This window comes from Sarcophilus harrisii, chromosome 1 (assembly GCF_902635505.1).
Source record: "Sarcophilus harrisii chromosome 1, mSarHar1.11, whole genome shotgun sequence".
In the NCBI taxonomy this organism is placed as follows: domain Eukaryota; kingdom Metazoa; phylum Chordata; class Mammalia; order Dasyuromorphia; family Dasyuridae; genus Sarcophilus; species Sarcophilus harrisii.
The window spans coordinates 186297727-186305288 of NC_045426.1; positions in this window are offsets into that span (position 1 = coordinate 186297727).

Here is a 7562-nt window from a genome sequence, read left to right on the forward strand (position 1 = left end):
AGGGAATCTTTTCTCTGTTCCCTGATCTAATTCAAAAAGAAACTTCTTTTAAGGCATGTTACCCTCTCTCTTCAGTTCCTCTTAAAGTTATACTAGCTAGTATTCCATGAGTTGTACTATCCACTTTCTAATTTTCTTATCTATCATTAGGAAGGGAAAGTAGCTAAATGTCTGACATGAAAGCACTGTGCTTCTAGGAGCATTAAACCCGATATCTTAGATTCTTCAATCAAAAGAAAGGTTTCCTTAAGTTCTTTCAACTTTATTCCCCTTCCCCCCTCCCTTTATTTTACTCTTTCTACAGGGCTCACTTGAAATCCCTCCCATGTGGCAATTGTTATTTTCCTGAGATGACTATAGATTAATTACCTGTACTACTTAACTTCTTAGCTGCTGCAAGTTACAAGTAGAAGAATTTCCTTCCTTCCTTCTTCCCTCTCTTTTTTTCTTCTTTCTCCTTTTTCTCCTCTTTCTCCTCCATTTCTTTTTCTTTCTTCTTTCTTCCTGAAGACAGCAAAATATATAACAGAATAAAATTGAACAAGATTTTTAACTGGCTTCATCATATCTATCCTATTTTATTGACAAGATTAAAGTTGCTACTTGGAGGTTCCATTCCTATCCCCATGTGCTCTAATGTTATTGTTATATCACTTTATTCCTCTTATCTCATTTTTTTTTTTTTTTTGCTTAGCCTCCAATTTAAAACTAAGGAATCCTGTTCTTTCGGCTTTTATCAGATTTCAGACATTTATTTTGATTATTAAGCAGACTCCTACAAAGTCTAGGATTTGATCATGTCATCAAAGTTACCCTTGCTTTTCACAAGTAATGCCTGTGTTTTGCAAGCTCTATTAGGTTCTACCATTTTGGGGAAATTTTGAATAGGTCCTATAACAGATTTTATCTACTTTATGAGTGTCAGCTTGAATTAAATATGGAGAGATTATTTTTAACCTGTCATTCCTTCAATTAGGGATGAATTCTTGTCCATAGAACCCACTAAACAAAGTAAAATGAAAAATAATCCTATATCATTTGTGACCCTCTTCTACTTCAAGAGTGACTATGAAAAAGTGACAAAAATGGGGTAGAGTATTAAAATCATATTGTATTGAGATTGTTTATAAATATAAATTTAAATAGTTGGTACTACACAGTATATATGTGTATATATACATATATACACACACATATATACGTATTCTTTTTTCAAAGATGTACATACTGCTGGAGTAGCTCACATGGAACTTGACATTATTTCTTTCATATCAATGAAACCAGAACATAAGAAGTTGTAACTAAATGGAAGTTCACAGGTTCTTATGGAATGAAGTTGAGGAGTTAGTTTCTATTGTTTATGTAAAGATGACAAAAAAAATGCCATTTCATAAGAGCTTTAATTATCTTTTATTCCTATGCTCATAATAAGTATTTAAAAATATAATAGGCTAAAATAATAATAAAATAACATTTATAATAATTTATAATAATAAATAACAACATTTATGCAGGGCTTTAAAGTTTAGATGGTGCATCTTAGTTGAAAATAATTTTGGTTCCTACAGCCCATCTTCTTTAGAATATGAAGAGGTAGAAAAATTCTAAAAAGAACTTGATAAAATCTTGCAAATAAAATTAAGATATACTTTGGGACTCAATGATTTCATTACAAAACTGAGCACAGATAAGGAGAACCAAAAATATATTGGAAATTATGATTCAGAACCAGGGAATGAAAGAAACCAAAGATACCAAGATTATCCAGAAACCTTATGAAAAAAAAAATATATATATATATAGTCTGATATAATATAAGCTTTATTTTTTTTAATCTCCAATTACCTGGAATAATCCCTGACACATTATTATTGTTCAGTCATTCAGTCATGTCCAACTCTTTGTAAATCAGTGAACCATAGCATACCAATACTGTCCATGTAATTTTCTTTACAAGATAATGGAGTGATTTGACATTTCCTTCTTCAGTGGGCTAAGTCAAAAAGAATTACCTGGGGTCACAAAGCGACTAAGTGTTTGAGGCAAGATTTGAACTCAGGTCTTCATGATACTAGGTCTAGCATTCTATCCACTAGGTCAGGTAGTAACTCCATCTGGTACATACAAGGTGTTTAATAAATATATGCTAGTTAATTGATTATGCCATATATTTGAAAAGTTTTACCGAGGTTATAATTGTTAAAGCTTATAGCCTCAGTAAGACTTTTTGGAGACTCAGTATGTTATTAATACTTTCCTTGAAAAAAATAAAAATAATTGGGAGACATTTTTTATAGTGAAGCCTAATTAGGATTATAAAATGAAGTTGACTATATTTTAATATAAAGGAAATGATTCAGTCCTGATTTAAGTATCAATCTTGAATCAACAATTTTCATAAAACCATGACAATGACTTGTTAAAGCAAAGTTAAAAATGAACAAAGCTAGGAAAAAGAGTAAAAATATAAATTGAGATTAAAATAACTAAAACTTGAAGTATATGACCATATAAATCATACTGAAAAATAGGATATGAATAAAATTTAGAAAATATATTGCTACCAAATATAAAAATTTGAAAATTTTCAATAAAAAATTGAAAAAAACAAATTACCTGATAAAAATAATTGCTATAACATGGTAATCTAAAGCAATTAAAATTACCTCAGTTGGCAAATATTTGACTTTCTTGCTAAGTGAAGATTTAATTAAGTTATAAGACTCCAAGACAACAGTGGTTTAGAGGTTATATGTATTTATTCTTTTGGAAGAGATAGTGGGAAATTATGCATATAATCACTTGAGAAAATTGAGAATTAATGGGCGAAATACCTAACATGAAAAGAGTTTCAACTAAACAGTCATTCAAAAATTATTTAAAAGTCAAACTCAAAGGACAACAAATAGATGGAAGTTGAAGAATATCTCCAGAATGATAGTCATCATATTTGGCCCCTATCATAATACTTTTATTTTTATTTATTTCTCTCTCTCTCTCTCTCTCTCTCTTTTTTTTTTATTTAATAGCCTTTTATTTACAGGATATATGCATGGGTAACTTTACAGCATTAACAATTGCCAAACCTCTTGTTCCAATTTTTTACCTCTTACCCCCCCACCCCCTCCCCTTGATGGCAGGATGACCAGTTGATGTTAAATATATTAAAATATAAATCAGATACACAATAAGTATACATATCATAATACTTTTAAAAAGTATAATAATAATAATAATAGTTTATAAGATCATTTAGGGAATTTATGAAGAGGGTATTTTTATTGTTTAATGGAAAAATACTTTAAAAAGAAGAAATCATATATATATATATATATGTATCATATACATAGTAGTAAATGATATGTCACCACACAGATCACATTTTTTACTATTATACAGTTGACTGAAAAATGTCATGGTATAGATTTGGCTTATTCTTGGCAGATTCTCAAGATATTTAATCCAATATATCAAACTGCCTCATTAAAAACTCTCCTTCCACAAAAACTTTGTCATGAATATACCAAATATACAAGATTTCTCAAAGTTATGAAAGCAGACATAACCTTGATAAACCACCCCTCTGATCATTAATAATATCAAGTGAGGCATAAAACAGGGAGATATATGCTTACCAAAATATTGACCATTGACATGGAAGAAATTCAGATTAGAGTTCAAATAAATGATGGATTATGTATGAATAGTAGGTTCTCCAGATGCTACTGTTTGCAGATGTCATTATATTGATTGTGTCAAGCTTTGAAACATTTTTGAGTCTCCTAGATTGAATCCACAATCCTTTCAAGTATTTAGTCTAATTACCTACATGGGGGAGAAAAAAGCAAAAACAATGCCCAAAGAAATAGATAAAGAATAGCTATTGAGTTTTCAATTTTACATGATTCAGGGGATAAACTTTAGGACTTATCCCTCAGCATTTATATATCTTTGACAGACATAGGAAGAAAATAGATTGGCTTATCTTTGAGAAATTGAAAAATTATTTTAATGACCTCAAATTTATTTCTGATTTTAAGGTTCATCTAGAAAAAAAAATACTGTTTATATTTCCAAATCGGTTCTTTTCCTTTTCCTTAGCAAAGCCATTTTAAATTAAAAAATGAGGGAGGGGAAACAAACAAACAAACAAACAAACAAACAAACAAAAAAAACCCAAAAAGCCAAATGAGTCAAAAAAATTAAACAGTTCATAAAAGTTCAATATAATACATAGTGCTTTATATTTGAAATCCTCTACCTTTGTAAAACAAAATTTAAGCTATCTTTCCTAAAGATTAAGTGGAAATGCATTTTTAAATTTTTGAGGCAAAGTTTGATATGGTTTCATAACAATCCATTTTGTTTATTTATATCTCTGCAGTCATTGTGTATGTTGTTTTCCTAATTTTGCTTACTTTGTATTATATCATATAAGTGTTTTCATCCTTCTGTGTATTCATCATCTTCATCATTTCTACAAGGCATTAATAATAGATTATGTTCATATATAATAATTTGTTTAGCTAGTAATTTGCTAAGACAAACAGTTTAGCTATAAATATTTTGGCATATATTTGATCTTTTTTATCATTGACCTCCTTGGTGTATGTGGGTTTATATAATTATTTTATTTTAAACTACGTATAATTTTACATATGTATATATATATATTTATATATACACAGATATGGATAATTTGTTGTCATAATTCAAAATATAATAAGAAATTGCATTTTTTTAGTTAAAGAGATGGAAATATATTACAGGTAAGGAATGTAGCCTGAAGTTTCAGATAAAATCACTATATTATTAGTTTTTCTGTATTATAAGAACTAGCAAAGAATTTGGGGATAATCAGTAAGTATTTGTGATGTAAAAACAAAACACATTATCAATAAAAGCTTACGAAATGATTAGACCAATTCATAGCTTGAACAACAGTGCGTCAGTATGCTGTTTGTCTACAGGTCAGAGGACAGTTACTATCCCTATTGTTTTTCTTTGCTAGACCAATCTTGATTTTAATTGCCAATATTCTTTTAGAAAGTTGCATCTATGAATTTATGTAACATGGGACACTGCCATATTCAAAGAATTAAATTTGAGAGTCACCAAAAAGCCAATGGAGAGGAGCATAGTAGATGTGGCTAAGTTTTAGCCTACTTTAAATGAGAAATAATAAAACATCAATCTATTAAGGATTTCACATAAGAACCTTACAGCAGAAAAAAAGATGGGATAGACATGAGGTCTTTGGTGAGGGATACTCAATGGACAAACTATTGAATCCATTGGTATGTTTGAGATATCAGAAAAACATAAATAAAGTGTCCAATATATTTGAAAAACCTTCTTTGGCAGATTTATGTAAGAACCTAGTCAAGAATTAGATTATGACAGGTCTATGAATTTATCAATGTAAGTTCTTTCTCTACACACATAGATCATCTCCCCCACCTTCCCTATGAAAACTGATTTTTTTTTTACATAGCTTCTATTGAAAGTAGGAATGAAAAAAGTATATACAATAAATAATTTTGAGAAATTAATTTGGTAAAATTAGAAACTAAAGAACAGAAACATTTTTAAGTATAATACCCAAAGCCAATTAATATTATTTAACAAATTAGAATGATCAATATTAATAAATTAACAAGCATTTTAGGATGAAATAAAGCAGGAACTAGAATTAAATTTATGGTTCTTTGAGATATATCTAAGGTAGATTCTTACCTTATAGATAGATATATAGATATATTTGTATCTATATGTCTTATTAGTCAATTCATGTAATAAGAAAGCATATTTGATAAAGACTTAATCAGTCAGAAAATGATGGAGATCCACAGAGACAAAACTGAATGATTAAAAGTATGATACCTTTAATCTTAGGAAATTTATACTAGAAAATTATAATGACCTACTTAATTGTTTATATTTCTTTTCTCTACATATAATTAAATTAATTAAATGTAGAAACGCAAAATCTTATCAAGATTTGTCATTGACTTAATTAGCATAGTTGAAACTTTGATTACATTTGGACTGTGAATTTCACATGACTAATAAAACTATAAGACAAATGTCTTTAAAAATTTAGGAAAACAGTACCCTGTTTTATTATTGCTCTTGCTGCTACTGCTACTGTTATTTTTTGGAATACATGGGAGCCACCTGATAGTGGCTGCTGGAGATCCAATCCAGACCTACAGAATGGATCTCCTCTTGTGAGAGGATGATACAAGGAGACTGAGAGGCAGTTGCTGTTCTCTAACCTCTCTGACTGAGAGGCCATTGCTTGTCTGACCTCTCTCCTCTTCCCTCTGCCTCCAATTTATCTCATTCCCAGTCCACAACACCTGTGGCAGCAAAGGCTGCCTTGCAACTCTTTCAGATATTATGATTCACAACTGTGGAGGCTCTTGAAGAATTTATCTGTCCCTTAACAATTCCACGTTTTTTTTTTTTTTTTGGTTTGTTTGTTCTTATGCTCCCTCCCCCCTCCCCCACCCCCCCAGCATGGTTTATGCATTGAAGAATGCAAGCAGCACTATCACTTTTGGATAGTTGTAATCTTGTGAAATATCATGGAGTCAAACTTTCAAACAGAGAAGAGGATTATAGTCAGAACAGGCATGTAAGTCTCTCATCGGTCTCCTGGCTTGGTCTTTTGATATGTTGGCCTATTTAATTACCTTGACTCAAAAAGTCTTACCAGGACTCTTCTTTCTTAACTCTGGAAGGATCCTTCTTATGAACAGCTATAGTTCTTCTTGTAATTCTTACCCAATGTTCAGGCACCATATGTTGGAATACATAGAAGAGCTGTTGGAATACATGGGAGCCACCTGACAGTAGCTGCTGGAGATCCAACCCAGACCTGCAGAATGGATCTCCTCTTGTGAGAGGATGATACAAGAAGAATGAGAGGCAGTTGCTGTTCTCTGACCTCTTTGACTGAGAGGCTGTTGCTTGTTTGATCTCTCTCCTGTTTCCTCTGCCTCCAATTTATCTCATTCCCAGTCCGCAACACCTGTGTCAACAAAGGCTGCCTTGGAACTCCTTCAGATGTTATGATTTACAACTATGGAGCTTCTTGGAGAATTGATCTGTCCCTTAACAGTTTTTTTTTTGTTTGTTTGTTCAAAATGGTGATTTCATTAACATAGGGAATTCCTAGTGAGGCTATTTTCTTGACCAATGCACAGAGATAACTTATTCTATAATTTATAATCTTAGAGAAACATCTAGGAACACTAAGATAATGTCTTTTCCAGGATCACAGATAGTAGGTGTCAGAGATTGTTTAGGAAGACAGAGAAGAACTATGAGTACTTTAAGTTTTGGTAAAACATATTTTCTTAAAAAAGCAGAACTATGAGTTTATATTTTATTTTCCTCTCTATTTTTTCTATTATATTTCTCTATTGACAGCAAGATGAAAAATGATTTTGTTTTTAAGATGATATCAACTATTTTAGAGATTTCTGGTAAATATGATTAATTTCAATAAGATGAGTATGTAGAAATGCATCTTAGCTAAGAATTAATCTAACCTA